A 27,511-nucleotide genomic window follows, 5' to 3' on the forward strand; every position below is an offset into this window, starting at 1 on the left:
GTAGGTTTAGAGGGAACGTATTTCAACCTAATTAAGACCATAAAAACTCCACAGCTAATATCATTCTCAATGGGAAAAAAATTAAGAGCTGGCATGCATAAAGAATGGGCTGGACCACTTTCTTACATCAAACATAAAAACAAATTCAAACAGAATTAAAGACCTAATTGTGAGACATGAAACCCCTAAAATACTAGAGGAGAACATAGGCAATAACCTTTTTGACATATGTCATAGAAATTTCTTACTATATATGTCTCCTGAGGTAAGAGAAATGATAAAAATAAACTATTGAGACTTCATCAAAATAAAAACCTGCCCAGTGAAGGAAACAATTGATAAAACTAGAAGCTAACCTTTGGAATGGGAGAAGATATTCACAAATAACAAATCGGATAAAGAGTTAGTATCCAAAATATATAAAGAACTTATAAAAATCAACACCTGGGACACGTGGGTGGCTCAGCAGCTTCAGCTTCAGCCTTTGGCTCAGGGCGTGATCCCAGAATCCTGAGCCCGCTGCATGGAGCCTGCTTCTCCCTCTGCCTGTGTCTCTGCTTCTCTCTTTCTGTGTCTCTCATGAATAAATAAACAAAATCTTTAAAACAAATCAACACCCAAGAAGTGAATGATCCAATAAAAAGTGGGCAGAAAACATGAATAGACATTTTTCCACAGAAGGCATCCAGATGACTAACACACACGAAAAGATGCTCAATATCATTCATCAAGGAAATACAAATCAAAATTACATTGAGATATCCCCTCTTCCTACAGAATGGCTAAAATCAACAACACAAGAAACAGCTGGTGTTGGTGAGGATGTGGAGAAACGAACAGTCTTGCACTGTTCGTGGGAATGCAAACTGGTGCAGCCACTATGGAAGACAGTATAGAGTTCCCTCAAAGTGAGAAATAAAACGACTCTATTACCCAACAATTGCATTTATGATGACCACTGAGTGTTGTATGTAAGTGATGAATCACTAGATTCTCCAACTTAAACTAACATTACACTGATGTTAACTAATTGGAATTTCAATAAAAACTTGAAAAAAAGAAAAGAGCAAAGGGAAGTTGTGACAGAGCAGTAGTAGTAGCTGTCATTTTTAGATCACGAAACAGGTGATGTTATTTTGAAGTAAAAAATCCAGTGAGTCTTCCCCAAACCCTGATTTTCTCCTCATCCAAACCCCTTGATAATTTGGTATTTATTTTATTATATTAAATTCCTTCTCTTTGTCTAGTTGTTTTCATTTTTGTTGTTGTTGTTGTTGTTGTTTTTTCTATTCCTTCTCTGGGCCCTGACTGCTGTACCAATAATCTAATATTTTTAATTACAAATAATATAGTTTTAAAGAATACATTTGAAGAACTAAGAAATTCTTTAAGTCTTAATATATTCATATATAAAATTAAATGACATTGATCTTTAAAATATGTATTACATTTTACTATCTCCTCTAGCAGATATAAGCTTACATCAGGTGACAGTATAAACCATGATGAGAGAGGTTTCCAAGAAAATACTAATGATAAAGGAACATTTGTATACATTAGAAAGAAAATTCCTTTAGGGAAAGATAAACAGTTATTTTTAAAATAAAATGATAAACTGAGAAGGATATTTGTTCAATCTTCTCACATCTGGACTATTGTTAAAATGTTTTGAAATCAATAGTGTTGGAATAAATAGCCATAAAACTCTTAGAAAATCCTGAAAATATCTTACTAAACCTCAACTTGACTAAAGTAGATCATTGTAAATCCAGTGTACAAGACATCTGTTATATCTGTTGTCAGTATTCGTTGTTCCTTCTATTAACTGAATACCAGTTTATATTATGGAAACCAGCCCCTTTTCCTCCTCAGCCCATGTGAACAAAAGAGGGCGGAACTCACATACTGGGTTTAGGACAAGACACGTGATCTGATCTTTCAAGAGAAATTACTGAATTTTCTTGGCCATATATAAGCAGCTGGGGATTGTTCCATGACACAGAACAATTAAATCTGGTGTCTTTGTATTGTTTCGGTTAACCTTACTCATAACAAACTTGGGATTACAGATTTTAACATGTGGAGAAATCCAACCTGTAATAAATAATAATTCAGGATGAAGTATGTTAATGGCTTGCCTCAGTCGTGTTATGAAGCCATTTAAGGTACTCTTATCTTCTCTGATGTACAGATGTTCTCTTTTTTTTTTTTAAGATTTATTTCTTTATTCATGAGAGACACAGACTGAGAGAGAGAAGCAGAGACATAGGCAGAGGGAGAAGTAGGCTCCTTGCAAGGAGCCAGATGCAGGACTTGATCCCAGATCCCAGATCCCAGGATCACAACTTGAGCTGAAGGCAGATGCCCAACCACTGAGCCATCCAGGCGTCCCAGAGATTTTTTTTCCCTAAGTCCATTTGAGCAGACTATTTATTCCTTATACTCTTGAAATCCTGACTAATCAATTCAGTTTTAAATGATTATAGGCAACAGGGAAACAACAGACTCTGATTATAATTGGACCAGGAATGGTTGTTGCAAACAAACTCAAACAAGGAAAGTGAATAGGGAAAATATTTCTGAACAAATTCATGTTAGTCAGAAGAATAAAAACAAAACAAAACACTGTTTTCACGACATTTCCATGACAAAGATAGCAGTAGTCATTGTTTTTCTCTGTGTACTTATTAGTGCTCAGAAAGTGTACATGGAACTATAATTCAAACCTGGCTCTTTCAAATTTCAAATGCCTCATGGTTTTAACATTGACATTTATTGTGACTAAATCTCTCTAGTAATTCCATACAAAGCCTGAACAGATTTGACTGCTTCAATGTTGGCTGGTATAAAATCCCTTTTTGCTTGATGATTTCCATCAAAAATAAAGATCACCTATCAGTATCAACTCAGTATTAATTTCTGTCAATAATGACAGGGTCACAATAATAGAGACCTTGGAACTTTATTAGTAGTCTACTGGATACTTTAAATAATAATCATGATAATTATAATTTACATCATGATTAAACCTTACAGTATAGGCTCTCGACTATTATTTCAATTGAATTAAACCCAAGGAAGATATTACTATTTATGCTCAAAATTTATATAAAAGGAGACTATAGCTCCAGTTTCTCTATGGTGAGCCCATTTCCTTTCTTTCTTTTCTTATTATAATGGGTGAGAAATGATTCAGCTATGGAAAGAAAATAATTTAAGCTTGTACAGATACACTCCAAATAAGCCAACAGGAGGGAACTATAACGGTATTTCAAAAAAGGGTCTTGATCTAGAATATTATTTGTTATAAATGTAAAAGATGCCATTAAATATGTTTAGAAACATTTTTATTGAAGTATAGTTGGCATACGATATTATATTAGTCTCAGGCATACAACATAGTGATTTGACAATTATATACATTATAAAATGCTCGCCAGAAGTGTCGTCACCATCTGTCACCATACAAACTTATTACAGTATTATTGACTATACTCCCAAGTTGTACTGGAAAAATGAAATATTATTGATCAAAATAAGAGCAATGTCTGTAAAATAAAACACATAAGCTTAAATAAATGCATTTAGGTAATGCTTTTAAAAGTTCTGAAGAAAAATAAAAAAATAGTTTTCCTGTAAATTGAAATTGAAGAGGAGATCAGAGTAAATCCCATCCTTAAATCATCTAACTCAAGTTATAGATTAAGTGACTGTGTAGAATTATTTGAGGTATTTAAAAATATGGGACAAACAAAAATGCCAAATTAAGGTAAAATTCTGTTGACAGGAAATGGCTGGGAGAAAATCAAGAAAGGAAGAGTTAAAAGTATGTTTTAAAACTTATATTCGGGATCCCTGGGTGGCACAGTGGTTTGGCGCCTGCCTTCTGCCCAGGGCGCGATCCTAGAGACCCGGGATCGAATCCCACGTCGGGCTCCCAGTGCATGGAGCCTGCTTCTCCCTCTGCCTGTGTCTCTGCCTCTCTCTCTCTCTCTCTCTCTGTGACTATGATGAATAAATAAATAAAATCTTAAAAAAAATAAAAAAATAAAACTAATATTCTCCTTTGTCAGAGGCAAATAAATCTTTTCTGCTTTAATTAAGATAACTGTAGTATGTAATACAAAATACATATTAATAGCTAAATAATAGTTTTATTTGGAGCTAAATTCCTTCACAGTCCTCTCCAGAGTGTATGCTAACTCATAGGACCTAGAATAATCAAAGAAATCTGGAAAAAGTAGAAAGTTCAAAGACTTACACTATCTGGCCTCAATTCTTATTATAAAATCACAAACATTACTACCTTGCAGTGTTTGAGAAAAATGATCAATGTAACATAAGAGAGTTCAAGAATAAACCTGCACTGATATACATAATTGATCAATTAATTTTTCAAAAAAAACTTAAGTAATTCAATGTAGAAAGGAGACTATTCAAGTAAAGGTCATGGAGGTCAAATATTAACTTAAAAAAAAAGCAGAAAAAATTAAACTCAAATTTGATCTCACACTCTCACATCAAGGTTTTCAAGGTATATACAAAAATTTGTGAGTTAAATCTGTGAGTTAAATCTATATTTCTAGAAGAAAATCTAAAAGATTATTTTTTCAGCCTGGGGCAGAAAATTATTTCTTAGATAGGATGTATAAAGTAAGTAACAAAAATCAAATGATATATTAGAATTCATTAAATTAAAGGCTTCTCTAACTGTTAGGAATATAGAGAATTCATACTGAGTAAGTATCTTGCCAATTAGATATTTGACAAAGACCTGTTTAAAAAACATATAAAGGACTCTTACACTCAAATCAAAGGCAGAGTTCCCTCAAAAGTAGGCCAACGACATCAGAAAAATGAACACTTTCTGAAGGAAACATACAAATGGTCAGTGCTCAACATTAGTCATATGAAATTCAAATTAAAATGATGATGAGTTACCGCTATATATACAGTTGCTAGAATGGCTAAAATTTAAAAACCTGTCAACAATAAAATACTGCTGAGGACATGCATGAATCAATTGGAACTCTATATTACTGGTAAGAAAATACATGGTGGTTTGAATTGTGACAAGAAATTGAGAAAAATTAGTCATATACACCTTGATGCCTAAAGATCTATTTTTCTATGAAAATACTGTACTCAAAGCATCCTAAATATCCAGAGAATCTATGTATGTAATTAATTATTTGATATTAATTTAATGTGTTCTTTATCAGTAAGGTTTTTCTTATATTTTGTACATCTTTGATGGAGAAGAGGTGGATGGGGGATGGGTTGAATGGATGATGGAGGGCACTTGTTGTGTTGTGTACTGGGTATATATGGAAATGAGGAATCAATACACTACTCCTGAATCCAATACTACACTCTCTGTTAACTAACTAAAATTTAGAACCTGGGTCGTTCAGTCAGTTGAGTGTCTGACTTGGCTCAGGTCATGATCCCAAGGTCTGGGATCCAGCCCTGTGTTAGGCTCCCTGCTCAGTGGAGAATCTGCCTCTCGGTTTGTCTCTGCCCCTCCTCGCCTACTCATTCTCTCCCTCTCAAATAAATAAATTAATTAAATATGAAAAAAAAAAACTAACCAGAATTTACAAATTTGAAAAAATAAATCAATGCTTATAATGCTATCTCTGCTGCGTTGCCTTTCCTTTTTACATTAGTGTCTATTTTCTCTTGTGAATTTAATCTTCTTTGATTAATAATTATTATTATCCATTTTTCCTTCCTGGTTATGTGCTTGAGGCATCAATTAAAAAAATCTTTGTTGCAATTATATCATTATATTTCCTACCTTATTGTTATTCTATATTGATATGCTAGCATATTATTAAATAATTTATAGTTGTTAGTCTGTTCTGTCAATATATATATCTTCTTAACTTCTTGTCTAAATGATATGAAGTGTGCATCCTTCCATGATCAATGACTAAAATACTTTGTATTGCTTCTTTAATTCCATTATATATCTTTCAATTCCACAGTAACAGATTCTTAGATTTCTTTTGCCATTTATTCTTTTTTTCTTTTTCTTTTTTTTTTTTTTTTTTCTGTCTGGGGAAAGGTAGAAAAGGAGATTCATAGACTTTTTATCAATCCTTTGTCCTTGGTTTATTAAGATTTTTGAATACCCAGAATGAAAGTAATGGACCAAAAAATCAATATCAGAATACTACAAAAGAATTACTTAATGTTTGAGTGATAGTAGTCTCAGTACTTTTTCATATATAAATTAAGTAGGATATACAAAATTATGTAACTTTTGAAATGGATGACTTCATATTTCCTGGAAAATACAATGATTTATCATTTATAAAAAAGTCATATTATGCTTTTAGTTAATAGCTTTTTTATTATTCTAACTAATGGCTTATGGAAAACATAGTGCAAGACCCAAGAAAAAAGTTAACTTTTGGGGAGGTGGGAGGAGGCAGGGAGAGAGAGAGAGATAACTTACGCAGGCTCCACTTAAGGCTGGACTCAAAATGACAACCCTGAGATCAAAACCTGATCAAAATTGAGATTTGGATGCTTAACTGACTGAGCCACCCATTCAGTAATTTTAAAAACTGCCATAAGAGGCAGGAAGGCCTCTCACTGTTGACAAGAGTACACAATATAATGCAATTTAGGATGACTTTTTAATTGTAAATTTGTGAATAATTTAAATTTATGATGGATATTTCATAAATAATGTTTGTGGGAAAAAATAAAATTACTTCCAAAAAAGAGTTTGGAACATTCTGAAGTACCTCAGCACATATTCAAGAATCACAAGCTTTGGGGCATAGTTTAATATGTCAATACTCAATTTTGAGTATTTGTGAATACTATATTTCTAAATATTGTTAAATATAATATTTGAATATTGTGTAAATATTGTTAAAACTCCTGAGTTTAACAAGCTTTTCATAGTAATTTTATTTCCTCAATTTCACTTTTCTTTTTATTTCTCCTTTTTATTATAGTAATAAGATTATAATGGAAACTAAATATTAATAAACAAGTACAGTGGTAACCACTTTATTTTTTTTAATGTTTTATTTATTTATTTATGAGAGACATACACAGAGAGAGAGGCAGACACACAGGCAGAGGGAGAAGCAGGCTCCATGCAAGGAGCCTGATGTGGGACTGGAACCCGGGGATCTGGGATCACGCCCTGAGCCAAAGGCAGGTGCTCAACCTCTGAGATACTCAGGCATCCCAGGTGGCATCCACTTTAGAAGTTCATGTTTCTTATAATGAATGTTTAATATATATTACTCAGATACTTCACAGACCTCTTCCTGTCCATACTTTAAAAAATTCTGGAGAAACACTTTACACCAAGAAAATAGTAAATGGAGAGAAGTTGTGTTAAATAATTTTAAAGAAGGCAATCAACACACATGAAAAAATATTGCACAAATAAGGATAACCAAAAGAGGTATTATTTATTGACTGCTTATCCCTTGCATTACATTTAACTTTTTATATGTATTAACATCTTAATTAAAGAACTGAACATTTTAAACTGAGAGAAAAGTATGGATAAAAATATTTAAATCTGTTATGCTTATAATTATCACTAATATTTTTTAATAATAAATTTATTTTTTATTGGTGTTCAATTTACCAACATACAGAATAACACCCAGTGCTCATCCCGTCAAGTGCCCCCCTCAGTGCCCGTCACCCATTCACCCCCCCCCGCCCCGCCCTCCTCCCCTTCCACCACACCTAGTTCGTTTCCCAGAGTTAGGAGTCTTTATGTTCTGTCTCCCTTTCTGATATTTCCTACCCATTTCCTCTCCCTTCCCTTCTATTCCCTTTCACTATTATTTATATTCCCCAAGTGAATGAGACCACATAATGTTTGTCCTTCTCCGATTGACTCATTTCACTCAGCATAATACCCTCCAGTTCCATCCACTTCGAAGCAAATGGTGGGTATTTGTCGTTTCTAATGGCTGAGTAATATTCCATTGTATACATAAACCACATCTTCTTTATCCATTCATCTTTCGATGGACACCGAGGCTCCTTCCACAGTTTGGCTATTGTGGCCATTGCTGCTAGAAACATCGGGGTGCAGGTGTCCCGGCGTTTCACTGCATCTGTATCTTTGGGGTAAATCCCCAGCAGTGCAATTGCTGGGTCGTAGGGCAGGTCTATGTTTAACTCTTTGAGGAACCTCCACACAGTTTTCCAGAGTGGCTGCACCAGTTCACATTCCCACCAACAGTGCAAGAGGGTTCCCTTTTCTCCGCATCCTCTCCAACATTTGTGGTTTCCTGCCTTGTTAATTTTCCCCATTCTCACTGGTGTGAGGTGGGATCTCATTGTGGTTTTGATTTGTATTTCCCTGATGGCAAGTGATGCAGAGCATTTTCTCATGTGCATGTTGGCCATGCCTAGGTCTTCCTCTGTGAGATTTCTCTTCATGTCTTTTGCACATTTCATGATTCGATTGTTTGTTTCTTTGCTTTTGAGTTTAATAAGTTCTTTATAGATATTGGAAACTAGCCCTTTATCTGATACGTCATTTGCAAATATCTTCTCCCATTCTGTAGGTTGTCTTTGAGTTTTGTTGACTGTATCCTTTGCTGTGCAAAAGCTTCTTATCTTGATGAAATCCCAATAGTTCATTTTTGCTTTTGTTTCTTTTGCCTTCGTGGATGTATCTTGCAAGAAGTTACTGTGGCCGAGTTCAAAAAGGGTGTTGCCTGTATTCTCCTCTAGGATTTTGATGGAATCTTGTCTCACATTAGATCTTTCATCCATTTTGAGTTTATCTTTGTGTCTGCTGCAAGAGAGTGGTCTAGTTTCATTCTTCTGCATGTGGATGTCCAATTTTCCCAGCACCATTTATTGAAGAGGCTGCCTTTCTTCCAGTAGATAGTCTTTCCTCCTTTATCAAATATTAGTTGACCATAAAGTTGAGGGTCCACTTCTGGATTCTCTATTTTGTTCCATTGATCTATGTGTCTGTTTTTGTGCCAGTACAACACTGTCCTTGATGACCACTAATATGATTTTAATTAGCATAACTAAAATATATGTTATATTTCACTCATATTATGTTTTAAAGATTTTTAAATTTATTTATTCATGAGAGACACACAGAGAGAGACAGAGAGAGAGAGAGAGGCAGAGACACAGATAGAGGGAGAAGAAGCTTGATCCGGGATCCCAGAATTACTCCCTAAGCCAAAGGCAGAAGCTCAACCTCTGAGCCACTCTGGCATCCCAACACACATATTATTTTTATTCAGGTGTACACTCAGATAGTGGTATCATTACTATTTTATGTATCAAAAATTAAGGGTTGGAAAATTTATGTGACTTAGACAATGTCTATCAAACATTGTTTCTCAAGTATTTATACAGACTGCTTCTCTTCCATATAAGTTTAAACTACAAAAATAAATTCATAGTTTTTTATTCTTTACTGAAAGGATTTAAATTTTAACTCATAAGGATAGATTATCCCCCCATGGTCCTAACATAGAGCTTACTTGGTGAGATTTGACAGACAGATCTAACATAGATGGCTACTAACACAGCAGATTTGAATTAGCTCTTTAAATGCAGTTTATATTAGACAGATATGAACAGATGATAATAGAAAATACAAAGAAGAGCAAGAGAAAGATGGCAGTCTGATAGAAAAGAAGGAAATGCTAAAAAAGTCTTAAAATTAAAAAGAAAATGATGATAAGAACTAGAAAGATATTATGATCAGAGGCATTTATTGTTCCTAAATATAGATTATTATTTGTAAAATACTTATGAAACCCAGGAAAGGAATGACTACCTTTTTGGTATCTCCTCAATCCTTGGGACTTAAATATATTTGGAACAAAATTGTGATAGTATGCAATGTCTTGATAAACCACTATATGTTGGAAACTGTTTCTTTCTTTCTTTTTTCTTTCTTTCTTTCTTTCTTTCTTTCTTTCTTTCTTTCTTTCTTTCTTTCTTTCTTTCTTTCTTTCTTTCTTTCTTTCTTTCTTTCTTTCTTCTTTCTTTTTTTCTTGCTGGCTTGCTTGCTTTCTACAACTAAATAAGTAAATACAGTCTTTGCAATGATCTTCTATTTCAGTTAGAGTGTCTGCTACTTAATTTAGTGCATAGAAATACCCTGAACAGGGTCACCTGGGTGGCTCAATGTTTGAGCGTCTGCCTTTGGTTCTGGTCATGATCCCCGGGATCCTGGGATGAGTCCCACTTCAGGACTCTGCTTGTGTGTCTGCCTATCTCTCTGTGTCTCCATAAATAAATAAATAAAATCTTAAAACACACACACACACACACACACACACACACACACACACACACACTGAAGAGTCTTGCATGTTTTGATAGCTTTGAAAAGATTTCATTCTTTTAAAGGAAATGAATGATCCAAAGGATACAATACATACTAAACATTTGAATTTAGTATATGTTTATTGATTTCTTCCCACCCATAGTTCCCTAATATAAAATCTGACTGCAGTGCATGTTGTCAGCTACTTTCACTGTTTATCATTAGTGCATAGGCAAGTGCCTGATTTTATCAAGTACTTGTTAAATATTGACTGAACTGATAGATACAATTTTACTTCGATTTTAAAGTACATTAATATGAAAAGCTACACTAAAATGAAATTGTAATGAATTATACATTAATTCATAATCTTGTAAACCTACACATGTAATTTATATTTCTTATATTTTATGTCTTAAAGGTCAATACCAGACTAACACCAAATCCTGTGTGCTGTCTTTGTTTCTATGGATACAGACTATGTACATTAAATGAGCTTGTTAGTTTTAATTACCTATTTTGGGCAAGACTAAAGACCAGATGTTTTTTGACCATCATTGTGGACATATTATTCTGGTACAAATATAAAGCACAATATTTTAAAATTCCTATATTCATCAAATAATGAAGTTATTATGGAACTAAGGTTTTTATTGTTATTTGTTTGTTAAGTATGTTTGTGCCTTTCCATATGAGTTTTATTGGTTTTTCAATTACATAAATGTAATAATAAAATTAAATGGATTTGTTTTCACAGAAACACATAAGTAACCTCCATTTTGAGGTTTTACCAGGAGTAGACAATACTCCTGTTATTTCTGAATATTCAGAGTTTGAAGTAATATAAACTGCATTTTTTCACTAAAACAAGACTGTCAAATTAATAGTTTATTCTTCCAAATACTTATTTTAGTGCTATGCTATCAAAGGCTATGCATATTTCAAACATATTTAAAAACGTGAAAATAAAGCAGAAACAGACACTATATTTATGAAAGCACTCTATAGTTTTCAAAGAGTTATCTCAAGATATTTGCTTTAAGTGATCACAGTATATTATAGTTTTACAGATGATTAATGTTCAGTAGCAAGAGTTATTCACAATGTCATTGAAGGAAACATGAATTGTTGTCATGTCTCCTATTATTCTGATCCAGTGCTGATTCTTCATATGAAGCAGTTATTGATTCATTTATTCACTAAATGCTTATTGAGTACTTGCTGGGCTAAAATGTGAATAAAATATACATGGATACTATTGTTCTGGGAAGATAGATAATAAAATGTTTGCCTTCATGGTATGATTTTAAGGCCCAAGTGAAATGTTTGAAAGAACTAGCACATCACACAAATCAGTAAATTACTAGAATATTTCTTAAGTGTTTGAAGCCCCAAAAAGTTAGGATTTAATGATGGCTATCATGCTATACTGTCTAATATCCTAATGAAACTGGGTTTAAATCATGGTTATTCTACTAATATATACTCAATACAATAATATACCTAATAACATGAACATGCAACAGACTCAGCCTCATTTATGTGATAGAATCAAATAGACAATAATTATTACTTTGCCACTTTTAAACAATAAAATATTAATATATATGAAAAACAAATAAGTGCCCGGTATGTAATAAAAAAAAATCATATACTACTCTCTAGCTATGTTATCCTGAAATATTTTATTTTCTTCCAGATTCCTTGGTTTATGCCTTTGTACATTTTCTAAAATGCCTATTATGCAGGTTACTTCCTTCAAAAAGATTGAATAAAACTATTATTTATAACAGAAATGATCAATTCAGTTAATTTAAAATGAAAAATTTCTGTTTGTCAAAGTTATTCACATAAGGAGGAAAATATAATCCACCAAATGAAAAAAAGATATAGTTAGTATATACGTAACTGATGAAAGCTTCATCATAAATAAATCATTCAAATTACTAATAAAAGTGCATAAAGCTCAATATAGAAGTGGGCAAAGGACTTCTGTATTTATTTCACCAAAGAGAAAAGATAAATGATAAATGGTTGATGAATCATTGAAACATACAAAAATGCTCCCAATCCCATTAGTAATCAGAAAAGGCAAATAAAAAATAGCTATCAGAGACTATTAGACACTAATTAGATGGCCAAACTTGAAATGTCTGCCAACACTGTTATAAAAATGTTAATTCTCATTAATTTTTAGAGTGTGAACTAGCAAAAACACTCATTTATAGTAAAATCAAATATATTTTTAGCTTATTATCCCAGAATTTCCCTTTCTTACATAGCTCTATATAATTTGTGCATTTAATATACGTGGATACACATAAAAATATTCTGAGTCGGGATCCCTGGGTGGCGCAGCGTTTTGGCGCCTGCCTTTGGCCCAGGGCGCAATCCTGGGGACCCAGGATCGAGTCCCACATCGGGCTCCCGGTGCATGGAGCCTGCTTCTCCCTCTGCCTGTGTCTCTGCCTCTCTCTCTCTCTCTCTCTCTCTCTCTCTCTCTCTGTGACTATCATAAATAAATAAATAAATAAAATTAAAAAAAATATTCTGAGTCAGATTATAACTTGCAGCCAACTCACCAGCTGCAGAATGGCTAACCTGTGGTAAATTCAAACAATAAAATGTTACTCAGTGAGGGAAGCAGCTAAAAAAAAAAAAAAAAAAAAAAAAAAAGCAAAACAAAAAGATGCATAGTGTAATTCCAATCATATAAACTATTTTATTTAAGAATTTATACTCAGACAATAGAATTTATTTTTTTAAAGATTTTATTTATTTATTCATGAGAGATACAGAGAGAGCGGCAGAAACACAGGCAGAGGGAGAAGCAGACTCCATGCAGGAAGCCCAATGTGGGACTCGATCCCAGGCCTCCAGGATCAGGCCCTGGGCTAAAGGCAGGCGCTAAACCAGTGAGCCACCCAGGGATCCCCCGACAATAGAATTTAAAAGAAAGAAAACAACAAAAAAATTAGGATACTGATTTTCTCTGAATTGGGAGAGGTCATTATTTCCAAGTAGCACATCATGGCTTCTGACAATGTTCTATTTCGTGACCTGGGTGGTGCTCTTTTCTTCAGTGTGTTATACATTTTAATATTACACATTTTTATGCATTTGTGTTACATTTCAAAATAAGTAAAAAATGTTTAAAATCTGATGCAGTGTATAAACTTCATGGTAACTTTCATAAGCCTTAAATCCTTCCAATTCAAAATAGTAAGTGATATGTATTTTTTCCTCACAATATAGCCACACCAAAACTTCTCAGGCTCGTGTTTCACTACTCTTACATTCATCAGAACTTGCCCAGACAATGTCTTGAGGTTTTGAAAAAGCTAAAGCTTTGTCTTAGAGAAGCCTTCAGACCCTTTTTCTTCACTGAATCTGAGTCTTCCTTCCAGTCTAACCTATCATCAGCCTTATGAATGTCTAATTTTGGATGTGTCTAGTATCTGTTGCAGTATTCACAAAAGTGTGCTGTTACTCACTATGTGTGTTTGATTTTGAAGATTGCTGCCAAAAACCATGTATCTTTTTGTTATTTAAATTCAATTAGCCAACACATAGTACATCATTAGTCTCAAATGTAGAGTTCAGTTGATTATCAGTTGTATATAGCACCCAGTGCTCATCACATCACATGCCCTCCTTAAATCCCATCACCCTGTTACTTCATTCTCCCTACCACCTACCCTCCAGCTTGTTTGTTTCTTATAGTTAAGAGTTTGTTTCCTATAGTTTCAGTTTCTTTGTTTCCTATAGTTAAGAGTCTCTCATGGTATGTCTCCTTCTCTAATCATGACCTCCTATGCCTACTTTGTGGCTGCCTTTTAATGGCAGTGAGTCAGGAAAAATCTCAAACCCCTTGACTAGCAATTAGGGGTTTTGTTTGTTTGGTTGTCCGGATGGTTGGTTTTTTAATCAAGAAAACAATATATCTTTCAAGAAAATAGATCACTATCACTGTACAACTTTTTATAAGATAGCTGCATATCTGCCATACAGGAGAATGAAGCCTGGCTGTAAGTCTGTGATCCAAACTAGACTTGCTTACCCTCTATCCAATCAAGGAAGAAACATGAATTCTGTGATTCAAAACCATTCAGATGGGGTGCGTGGATAGCTCAGTGCTTGAGCATCTGCCTTTGGCTCAGGTTGTGATCCCAGGGTCCTGGGATTGAGTTCTGCATCAGGATCCCCATAGGGAGCCTGCTTCTCCCTCTGCTTAAATCTGTCTCTCTGTCTCTTATGAATAAATAAATAAAATCTTTAAAAAAAATACAGACTATTGACGATTGTCCCTTCCCAACTTAAGGCAAAGGATTGAAAAAACTGGAAGGATTTAGATATTATTTGGATTTAGAGTTAACTAGGAAGTACAGATAATATGAAATTTGTTGTTAATGTCACTCAGTATTTTAAAACAGGAATTACAGAGTAATTAGAGGAATGAAAATATTGTCCTGATTAGAAAGTAGAAGGATTACTAAGTCTTGAAGATTCTAAAACACCAGAAGTGCTTTCTTAATATTAGAAATCTGAGATCAGAAAACTAAGGATAAGGAAAATTGTATGGATGGGGGGAGGGTACTTGTAAGCATAATATGAACTTTTAAGGCCGAGGATAACTGAAATATTTCCATATATTCAGGCACAGAGTTCACATCTTGAACAGCATATCAAAGAGAATTGGTCCAATAGCAAAATGGCATCAACAGATGCACTACTCTAATCAAATATTTGGATTTTTTTTAGGTAGTATTATGTTCATATAAAATATATATTATTATATAATATGCTATATTTAAAATATATTTATGTAAAAATAAATTTAACAACAGTATAAAATGGAAAAACAACAATTTAAAAAAAAACCTTCTAATTAGAGATAATGTGGAAAGGTTATATTCTGAGGTTGAGAAAAGAGAAGTTTGAAATACAAAAATTATTAAAATGTCCTTTATATAAGGCACCGGGGTGGCTCAGCCCAATGAGCACCTTACTATTGATTTTGGCTTAGGTTGTGATCTCAGGGTCCTGGGATTTAGCCCTGCCTGGGGTTCCATGGTCAGCAAGAGTCTGCTTAAGGTTTCTCACTCTCTTCCTCTGCCCCTCCCCAGCTTGAGTTCCCTCTCTCTCTCTTTCTCTCTCAAATAAATTAATTAATTTAAAAAAATGTAAGGGGCACCTGAGTGGCTCAGTTGGTTGAATGGCTGTCTTTGGCGCAGGTCATGATATCAGGGTTCTGGGATCAAGCCTCTTGTGGGGCTCCCTGCTCAGCAGGGAATCTCCCTGTGCTCCTGCCCCCTGCTCATTCTCTTTCTCTCTCAAATAAATGAATAAAATCTTTAAAAATAAATAAATAAAAATAAATTAAAAAAATAAAATGTACTATATAGAATTGTAGGTCACTCTGTTCACGTATTAATTTCAAGTTTAATGAATAAATTTAGTATTCATTCTTTATGAATACAGAAAGAATGTGCCTTGAAGCTTAGCTGACATAATTTAAGCTAAAATATTCAAATATTAATTTAAAACTTGAAAAATGTTTGATTCCAAACATGTTTAGGCAGAATTATCTAAAATGTGTAATTAAGCATATTTCAATGAGATGTATCTTGAAACACTCTCACACTGGGTCACTTAGTCTGCTAATGGATCTTTATCTTGCAACATGTTTAAAAATGCGTACTTTATGCCAGCAACTTTGCCTAGGATTATAAACTTGACCTAAATTCTTTCAAATTAAAAAGAAAAATCTTCTCTGACCATTTCTTTCAAGTATCTTTCTTTCCATCTCTTTTTATTGCATCAGTCATTCAGAATCACTATATCTGCTGTCTTCACTTGCACCTGCGCATTCTCTCTTAAGCCACTCCAATGCAGTATTTGCTTCCTTCAGTCCACTGACAATTGAATACCCGGGCATATTTGACCTCAACTTAAGAAAATGTCTTCTTCTCTTCTCTTCTCTTCTCTTCTCTTCTCTTCTCTTCTCTTCTCTTCTCTTCTCTTCTCTTCTCTCTTTTCTTCTCTTCTTCTCTTCTCTCTTCTCTTCTCTTCTCCTCTTCTCCTCTCCTCTCCTCTCCTGTCCTCTCCTCTCCTCTTCTCTTCTTTCTCTTCTCTTCTCTTCTCCTTTTTCTTTCTCTCCTTTTCTTTTCTCTTTTCTTTCCTTTTCCTTTTCTTCTCTCTTTTTCTCTCTCTCCCTCCTTCCTTTCTCCCATTTCTTTCTTTCATTTTGTTATGAAAACAGTTAAGTCTCACCCATAAGCAAATTTCAAATATACAATACAGTATTATTAACTATTATCACATTCCTGTACCTTAGAACTCCAAAACTTACTTATTCATCTTGCATACCTAATACTTTGTTCCCTCAGGATAAAATCTTCCAATTTCCCCTTTTCCCCAGTCCCAACTAGACACTATGTCACACCATATACAAAATCAACTCAAAATGTATTAAAGACTTAAATATAAGACCTGAAACCATAAATTTTATAGAAGAAAACACTGACACTGGTTTAGGCAATAATATTTTGGATATAACAGCAAAAGTGCAGGCAACAAAAGTAAAAAATGGACGAGAGATGACATCAGATTAAAAAGCTCTGTCCCCTCGGGATCCCTGGGTGGTGCAGCGGTTTGGCACCTGCCTTTGGCCCAGGGCACGATCCTGGAGACCCGGGATCGAATCCCACATTGAGCTCCCGGTGCATGGAGCCTGCTTCTCCCTCTGCCTGTGTCTCTGCCTCTCTCTGTCTCTCTGTGACTATCATAAATAAATAAAAATTTAAAAAAAAAGCTCTGTCCCCTAAATTCCTGAATCGTATTATCTAGCTATTTAATCCTCAGTATATTGGTCTACTAGGCATTTCAAAGTATGTCTAAAAATTAACTCCTTATTTCCACAAACTTCTAAATTCTGCAGATCTTATAATGCTCCTTCGTCTTAGTAAAACTTTCTCTTTTCTTCTTATAGCTCAAGACAAAAACAGTTATATTTTACTTTTATTTATCTCATCTGTCTTTCTCACATCCAACACATCAGCAAGCTCTATTGTCTTAGCCTTTAAAATTTGTCAAAAATTCAAGTTTCTTGCACTTTTCCATTGCTAAATGCACTATGAATTTTTGACTATTTGGCTCCGTTTTCTCTATACCATTTTCTAAATGCACACACTATTACAATTAGTAGTGACACAAACCTCCTATACCTCAGTTTTAACTGCTTTTGAGAGATGAGTGTCTATTCTTTGTGCTATCCACTGGGTTCTCAAAGCATGTATAATTTTCACATGTGCTGCCTTCATCATGCTTTTAATACCAGGCTATCTCAAATGTGGATCTTACTTTCCAAATTTGTCAAAATTTAGTCATTTTTATATTAAGCCACTCAGAAAAATAGAAACAGAAAGTATTAACTTGATTTCCTTTCCCCTAGAATGGCAATTTATTATTTGTTATGCCAATCATCAAGTAACTTAAAAAAATAATGATAACATATAGATAAAGTTTTATCTTGATGTTTGCTCTTTTTTGTTATCAAATTCACTTAATTTGACCGTCTAACTTCAGCATTTGTTTTTCTCTATCATGTCTGTGTTCTGTATGGATAGATGCTTTTGTGATTTGTCTCGCATAACTGACCACCTGGGCCTGCGTATACATGGGTCGGCTAAGGAATGTTGTTTGTAAGACTCGTGATGTGAATAACCTTGGGAGCCTAGTTGTTTGAAGTATATTATCTGGTCTCCAAGTCAAAACTGGCCCTGTTGTCTCATGGCCAAGAATTACAAATCTTGTCTCAAGCCCCCTCTTGCTCCAGGCTGGGCTCCCTCCCCTCCCCAGAGATGGAATTTGGGAGAAAAAGCAGGCACACCTAGCCCGTGCTCCTTGAAAACATAGAAATATGATAACATGGAAATGCTACTTGCTCCAAACTACATGTAGGCAAACAGATGTCCAATTTCAAGGCCAGTTATTTGCCCTATAAAATAAGGCCCTTATGGGGATGGTCAGCTGGAAGTCTCTCCTGAGGGGAAGGTGCTTTGCCCAAGCCTCTCAGGTGGGACTCCAGCCTGGTTGTTTCCACAAAGCTTCCCCAGCTGATGAGGTTGGATGCTGTAAGTACTTGATTTGATGTAGCTTTGCCTTGTTCTCATTTATTTCTTACTATTACTTTCATCTATGTGTAGTTCTTTTCCTTTCTTGTCTCTATTAGATTGCTATAATAATAAAGTTTTCTTTCATTTTCAAAACCAGAATACAGTTGCTGTGAATTTTTTGTGCAGAACAGTATATTTTCTACTTTTCTACATTCCTGAATATCCATTTACCTACAGTGAATATATCAGTATTTATTTAAATGTTAATAGCTATTTTGCCATTTAAATATGTATGTTTTAACAGTGAATCAGGCATAAATTTGAATTATGGTCCAAAGATATGCTTTGTTTTTAACATTTAACTTCTGTGACTTCTTAATTAGCCACATAATCTGGGTAACTTTCAGATCTCTTAAAATTAGTTACTTTTTTAAAAAGATTTTATTTATTTAAGAGCTAAAAAGAGAGACAGAGAGAGAGAGCGTGCATAGGCAGAAGGGAGGGGCAGAAGTAGACTTGCTGAGCAGGGAACCGACACATGGTTGTATCCCAGGACCCCAGGATTATGACCTGAGGTGAAGGCAGATTCTTAACCAACTGAACCACCCAGGGGCCCCTACTTTCTAACTTAAAATTTGGGTTTAAGACTTGTTGAAATTGATAGATTTTTAGTTTTTAAAAATAACATTTTGCCTATTACACTTCTGTCACTTAAATATTAATATATTTTAAGATAATTTATTTTTAATATTTTAACATAGAAATGTTATTTTTTAAGTAGGAATTACATGAGAAAAAAGAAGCCTGATGTTAATTGCACAACCCAATCAACAAATCTCATCAAATCTGAGTTATGGAGTAAATGGAAATATTAGAAGTGGAAATTTCACTAAAGAATTCTGTGAGGCATGGGTGTGTGAACTGCAAAAAATGCTGTTTTGTGATCCAGATGGCTTAATTCATCACTTTTGGAGAAACAGGCTTCTGAATTTCTATGGACAATAAATTGAAGTGTTGACATATTTAATACATTAACTTAGTATTATATTGTCATATTTGTGACTTGTTATTTTTTTGATAGAAGGAAATAACAGCATGGGCAGGGTTTCAGACTTTGCGTAGAGAGCATCAGCATTAGTGAAGCAATGTCCTCATATACTTTTGAGGATTGTATTAATTTGTTAGAACTGCCCTAACAAAATGCCACATACTGGCCAAACAACAAACATTTATTGTCTGACAGCTATGGAGGCTAGACTTCCAAGGTGTCTGCAGGGTTGGTTCCTCCCGTGGGTTGTCAGGGAGAATATGTTCTATGACATTTTCCTAGCCTCTAGTTTTCCATCAGTCTTTGGGTTTCCTTAGCTTACTGATGCATCACCGTATCTCTGCCTTCATGTTCAAATGGTATTCTTGTGTGTGCATGTCGGTATCTAAACTTTCTGTTTTGTTAAAGACCTCAGTCACATTGTATTAGAGGCCCATCCTCTCCAGTACGTCTTCATCTTCACTAATTGCACCTGCAATAATGCTATTTCAAATTATGTCGCATTCTTAGGTACTGGCTATTAGGTCTTCAGTCTATGAATTTTAGAAGTGTACAATTTGCGATGGTTCATTTTATGTTCCAACTGACTGGGTCACAGAATGCCCAGATGTTTGGTTAAAGAGTATTCTGGGTCTGTCTGAGAGATTTTCTGGATGAGATTAATATTTATTTGGCCATACAGTAAAGCAGATTGCCTTCTCCAATGTAGGTGGGCCTTAATCCAATCCACTGAAACCTAGAATAGTATAAAATGTTGAGTAGGAAAGAATTGTCCCTTTTTGATTGTCTTTGGGTGAGTCATCAGTCTTCAGCTACTTTCAGACTCAGACTAGAACTGTAACTTACACAATTAGCAGTTTTGGTTATCAGGCCTTAGGACTTGGACTAGAATTACACCATTGGCTCTCCTGGGTACTCAACGTTCTAACTACAGATCAATTGGGACTTGTTAAACTCCATAACCATATAAGCCACTTTTTAAATAAGTAAATATGTTCATGTGTATGTGCATACACATGCAAATATATATATATATATATACCCCCTATTGGTTTTCTCTGGAAAACCCAGAGCAATGCACAATGCAATCTACAACAAAGTGTCATATACATAACATTTTTACCCACAGTGATGTTTTCTCATTAAAATTAGTATAATCCCACAGACCTTGTACCAACAAAATAAATAAATATGGTTAAGAACTCATTTGGGTATTTCGAACAAAAGAAAATAATAAAATTATGCTATGAGTTTTTGTTAAAACACACTTTATTCTTCCTGTAGAAACAGATGAGCCTTATAATTTGAGAAAATTTATGCTGATAATTATGGAAGTAGGTGTTGAACATAAAAGAAATTATGCAACAAAAAATGCTGAGTGAATAAGTTTGAAATAAATAACAGTTTCAAGCTAAATAATAGTTTTGTAAAATATTCCTAATTAGAAAGTCCAAAATTATTATGTTTATAAGAAGGCATAAGAATAATGATTAGCAGTTTTGGAAAAAGCTGTGGAAGAAATAAAACCAACTGCATCATCTTTTAAATATCTATGACAAAATCTTTAAGGATATTTATACACAATAAAGTCTGTAAATAACTAAGGTATGTAAGTGTTTACCTCTAATAGTTATTTTTTCTATTTATACTGAGGCAATAATTTAGTTATATCAACAAACAAAAGGGTTATTTCCATATCACATCAAAATGGTGTTTTTGTTTTGTTTTGTTTTTAATACTTGCACAATGTACCAGTACTCATGTTACTTCTCAGCGAATTTTTATTTTGTACACATGGACTTCCTGTGATTGTACAATGGTCTTTCAGAATCCATTTTTCATTACATACTGCTACTATATAGTAGAACCATCTCTAATTGACTCAATAAATGCTAAGATCATTTTATTTTATTTTTTTAAGATTTTATTTATTTATTCATGAGAGACACACACAGAGAAAGAAGCAGAGACACAGGCAGAGGGAGAAGCAGGCTCCATGCAGGGGGCCCGATGTGGGACTCCATCCCGGGACTCCAGGATCAGGCCCTGGGTCAAAGGCAGGCACTAAACCGCTGGGCCACCCAGGATCCCAACTAAGATCATTTTAAATCTTTTCTTAGTAGGTATTTTGTGAATGCTGACAGAAACTTTATGATTATCTAACACTTCGAGAAGTGATTAAATAGCATTTGTTCTAATAAATTCATCATAGATTATTTTATCAATGTTAATTGTGGAACCTTTTCATATTTACAGTTTCTTAAATTCCAAATTTTTAAAATATTGCTTCTCAACTGCAGCTAAATCAAAACTAATATGAAAACGCTGCATACAATAATTATTTCTGGCACCATTTCTTTTCCTAAAATTGTGAAAAAACTGAGTAGGCATAAATAAAAAAGCAAGCCAGAATGAGGGGTTTATTTGTCTCCAATTACTAGCATGAAAAGCCTTTTTGGAGGAAGGTGAAAAACAAGTGGATAAAAATGCCCTTTACCAAATGTTTCTCTTTACTGCTTTTAATGAGAGCTATATTTTTGTCTGTTCATACTTTTACTGTTTTTAATTGGCTGTCAGTGTTCTTTCCATGCATCTCAAGAATGCACGGAACTGTCAGGCTCTCCTCCTTGAACTTAGAAATTATTATTTCGTATAGAAGAAAGATTCGATAAATTCAAGTACAATAGTGCCTTCAATAATTCTTCAGAAAAATGTTACATTGCTGTGTCCCCATTCCAGAAGTACACAAGGGCAAGAAAGTACACTGGTTGCTTTCAGAAGAAACCTACGAAAGTCACTGTGAGTATATAAATAGTTTATAAAGTTTCCTGCTTTCTTATTTCTCCTTTTTTTTTTTTTTTTGGAGTTAATTATGATGCTATGATGACTTTAGCTCTTCTGTGACTATCCACTCTTCAGCTCCACATACATCTGTTGCAGGTAATGTGAGTTAATGTACTCAACTCTCATTTCCACAACCTTCTAGAATTTATGTCATTGAAATATTATGCAGCCTGAACTTAAATGTTCATAGCAGCTTTACTCACAGTAGCTAAGAAGTGAAAAGAACCTGAATGCCCTTCAGTGAGTGAATGGGTGAAGAGATTGTAGTGCATTCATAATATAAAATACTACTCACCAATACAAAGAACAAACTATTGATGTATGCAATAATTCAGATGGATCACAAGAGTATTATGCTGTATGAGAAAAAGGCCACTCCCCAAAGGTTACTTACTGTGTGATTCCATTTAGATAACACTTTGAGATGACATAATTTTAGAAATGGTGAAAAGTTAGTGGGTACCAAGTGTTATGAATAGAGTGGTGATGGAAATGTTTTGTGACATTATATCAATATCAATGTGCTGGTTGCCTTACTGCAGTATAGTCTTGCAAGAGGTTATTGTGGTCAACTGTAAAAGGATTTCTCTATTATTTATTTTTTTTCACAATTGCGTGTGAAAAGTTTGGACAACAGTTCTAATGTGTGGATGGGGGATTTCTGCCATTCCACTGAGCAGTGTTCAGTACAACAATTAGGTGTCCTACAATACAGCTCAATTCTGACATTACCTGGAGATAGCATGAGATTCCATCGATAAAAATCTCAGTCCTACGAGACTATCCCCCCACCTTCATCAGATGCCAATCATATGTCCAGGTTTTCACCTGTGCTACTGACCAACTGGCTATAGATCAGAGATTCAAATATTCCCGTCCTCAGTTTCACTTACTTTGCTAGAGAGGCTCACAGAACTCAAATAAACATTTTGGTTACTACATTACTGGTTTATTATGAAGGATATAACTCACAAATATCTGGATGGAAAAGATGCATAGGGTCAGGTACAGGAAAAGGACATGCAGCTTCCTTGCCCTCTCCAGACATGCCATTCTTTCTCAATCTCCATGTGTTCATCAACCCAGAAGCTCTCCAAAACTCTTGGTTTGAGTTTTTATGGAGGCTTCATTACATAGCATTGACTGGTGAAATCATTGGCCTCTGGTGACTGAATCAACCTCCAGCCCCCCTCCCCTCTTTTCTACCAGAAATCAGGACCTGGGACCGAAAGTTCCAACCTCTCATTAATTATTGGTTCCCCTGGCAACCAGCCCCCATCTTCAGGTGCTTTCCAAAAGTCACATCATCCACATAAGCCCGCTTGTGGAGGAAAGGGGCTTGTTTTGAATAACGAGATACCTGTTTCACCTTTATAATTTCAGAATCTGTGAACAGAGACCAAATATTATGACAAACAATGTTACCATAGTTCAGGATGTACTTATTGTTCAGTACAATCCAAGGGTTTCTTATAAATCACAGTATCATAGAATGTTACTGTAGGTGTGCTGACCACACTGATTCCATGTTGGGCCCTCCATCTAGTTCATGCCCACATAATGACCTTTGAGGCTACATGCTTCAGGCCTCTTGGAGGTCAATGCATGCCCTGACAGGAATGTGGGAAGGCTTATCTGATCTTCCCTAAAGTGGAGCACGGAAGGACCTACTTTAGATAACTAATAGACAGGAGTGGCGCACAGATGTTGCCACAGTGTCTCTTATTCTATGCAAGCTGTGCATTAAGTTCTGGATAGGGGTGAAGAATAGCTGTGTAGCATCTGGACCATTGCTGACCTGATTCCTTCTCAGGATCCTAAATAAAATTCTGTGTATGGTGTGGCTTGGTTTAGGATATCTTTTTGGTTTCAGTGTGCCTTCACACTTTGGTTTCAAAGTCTGGAGGATACTTTGTTGTCCCTCATACATCTTCTAACGATTATTCTCCAGTAATCTCAACATTTATTTTTTTTTTCAAAATTTAAAAAATTAATTATAATTTTTTCATAAAAGCATTTTATTTCTCAGGCTGTCTTACACATTGAAGTGTTCATTAGATATGTTTCTAGTAAAAGGGCCAAAGGGAAAAATCCCTAGAAAAATATCCTTTCCATTTTGGCCTTTTGTAGTTTTCAGTTTGAAACCTGAAATGGCGTGACTTTTAAAAACCAAAGCCACCTTTAAGGAAATAGGTCAGGAAAATTTGAAGGGTATGAATTGCTAAAGTAAAGTAAATAACTCCTTGCTGTTCATAATGCGGCAGGTTTTGTTTATGTTTTAAACTGTAGGCTTTATTCTTATTCAGGTATGGTGAGACTGATAGATTAGGAGATGATGGCCATTGAAAAATAGTTTGGTATTCAGTTCTTTGAGGGAACATGTCATGCTATGCAAGAGAAAGGAGGCACCAGGGTCAGTCAGGAGGCTTAGGAGTTAGTGGAAAACATGGGCAAGGGCCTTTATTGTGGTTTCCAAAGGAACAGGTGAAGAAGGGTAAGTCAGTGTAGGATTGGATAGTTTGAAATTTCAGCAGACCCTGGGGATAGGAGTTTTCCCTAGTTGTCTAGCATCTGGCCCTGGGGTGATTAGGATCATAGCTGCCCAGTATAAGGCAGTTGGGAGTATATGGGCTCTAAGTGGTTAGTATGGACATGAAAGATGCACTTCAAGGGAAGTCACTTGTTATCTCCGGGAGGGGCAGCCCTTCCAGGTCAGCCAGACCTCATATATTACAACATTAGACACATGGTAAACACAATGTGTTTGTTTATTTTGTTATTGTTCTGTTTTATGTTTTATTTGTTTTTAATAGAGAAATACAGTGTCCATTTTTGACAATGGGATAGTAAAAGGAAATGTTCGTTAATCTTGGTAACTTCCAATAAAATTACATTCCAGATTTGTATAGATTATTTGGAAATAATAATCTAATAGAATTATATTCCAGAGAAGCTTGGATTATTATAATTAAAGAATTCAGATGTACAGTTATAACTAATAATTGTTGTAATGTTTTTTAAAAATTCAACAAATCTTAACAAATTTATGGAATTTTGGAAAATTCACTGCTAAGAGGATGCTGGACACAGTGCCCAGTTAATACAAAGAATTGGGCAAGTTCACTGAGAAAGTTCATCCTTATTCAGTAGCTCATGGGTTAGATCTCATCTTTTTTTTTTTTTTTTTTTTAACTCAATCTGCCAACATATAGTATAACATCCAGTGGTCCTGGTTAGAACTTATCTTCCCCTTGAGTCACTCTAACAGTTCTGCTTCATACCTTTCATCAAAGGCATAGCATATGTAGAAAAATATTAGAACAGAGCAATTAAATGTGCCAAAATATGAAGAGGATTCTTTATGTAAATATTACAATTAAGATACATATAATTTGAGCAGATGACAAACATAGTTTTGATAGTGCTTTAAAGATGTTCAACTAATATTAAAATTATCTAAAGGAAAAATGAAAGGAAGAAAATTCTAATTTTTTTGATATTTCAGTTTGTAATTTTCTATTGATATAACTTTAATCTCATTGATTCTTTCCACTAGTATATCCTATCCATTGATGAGCCTATGGTAATATTTTTCATTTCTAGTCCAGTATACTTAAATTCCAAAGTATTTTTAAGTCTTTCTTACTGTTCTATTTTACTTATTTCCTCCCCCTCTCCTTCTGCCCTTCCCCCAGCTCTCTCTTGCTTTCTCACTTTCTCAAATAAACAAATAATCTACAACCTCAGTCTAATCATGAAAAATATCAGAAAAATTCTAATAAACATTCTATAAAATACATGATTAGTCAAGGTCATCAAATATATTCCTTTTGCTATCCTCCAAAAGAGATCGTAAGGCCTTGGCATAATTTCATCCTTCAATGTTTGGTAGATTTCACCAGTGAGCCCTTCTGTATCTGGTGCTTTCTATCTAGAAGGTTATTAACATTGATTCAATTTATTTAGTTGAAATAAGTCTATTCAGATCATCTACTTCTTCTTATATGAGTTTTGGCAGATTGCTTCTTTCAATTCATTGATACATTTCATCTACATTATCAAATTTGTGAGCATTAGCATTGTCCATAATATCCCTTTTTTATCCTTTTTTATCCCTTTTTTATGCTTTATGATATCTATATTATATCATATATAATATAGATATAGATATCTATATTAAGGTCTTCTCTTTCATTTCTTATATTAGTAATTTGTATCCTTTCATTTTTTCTTAGTTGGCTTGCCTAGAGGTTAACTTATTTTATTTTTCTTTTCAAAGAATCAGCTTTTGGTTACTTTGATTTTCTCTATTGATTTTTTAAAATTTTATTGATTTTTTTTCTCCAATACTATTTATTTTCTTCTCAATTTAGTTTTAATTTTCTTTTCCTTTCCTAGTTTCCCAAGGTGGAAACTTAGATAATTGGCTTTTTTGTTTGTTTTCTAATGTATGTATTCAGTGCTATACATTTCCCTTCAAGCACTGTTTACACTGTATCCTATATATTTGGGTAGGTTTTGTTTTCATTTTCATTTAACTTATATTTCAAAAATTTTTCTTGAGGTTTCTTTTGACCCATATGTTATTTGGAAGTGTGTGGTTTATTCTCCATGTAACTTAGGATTTTCCATCTATCTTCCTGTTATTAATTTCTAGTTTTTGTTCAATTATAATTGATAATTATTTGTTACTTCATTTTTTTTTTTTTTTTTTTTTTATTTACGATAGTCACAGAGAGAGAGAGAGGCAGAGACACAGGCAGAGGGAGAAGCAGGCTCCATGCACCAGGGAGCCCGACGTGGGATTCGATCCGGGGTTTCCAGGATCGCGCCCTGGGCCAAAGGCAGGCGCCAAACCGCTGCGCCACCCAGGGATCCCTGTTACTTCATTTTTTATCCTGTTCAGGCTTCAAAATAGTAGAGGAGGTCTGCCCATACTGGGAGAATGGAATCTATTTTGCCTCATTGGCTGATTCATGAATTAGTGTTATTGGAAAATAGCCTCATAGACGTGCTCAGGTCTAAGGTTTAGCCAACCTGTCAGATTGACACATAAAATTAAACATTACACTATTCTTCTTGGATTTCTATCACAATCTTTAATCCTGTAGTAAATAATCATTTTTAAGTCAATTTAAAATGCATAAAAGGAGCCAACAAGTGATATCAAGTTTGGCTATAAAACAAACAAGCAAAAATGGA

This window comes from Canis lupus, chromosome 13 (assembly GCF_011100685.1).
Source record: "Canis lupus familiaris isolate Mischka breed German Shepherd chromosome 13, alternate assembly UU_Cfam_GSD_1.0, whole genome shotgun sequence".
Lineage (NCBI taxonomy): Eukaryota > Metazoa > Chordata > Mammalia > Carnivora > Canidae > Canis > Canis lupus.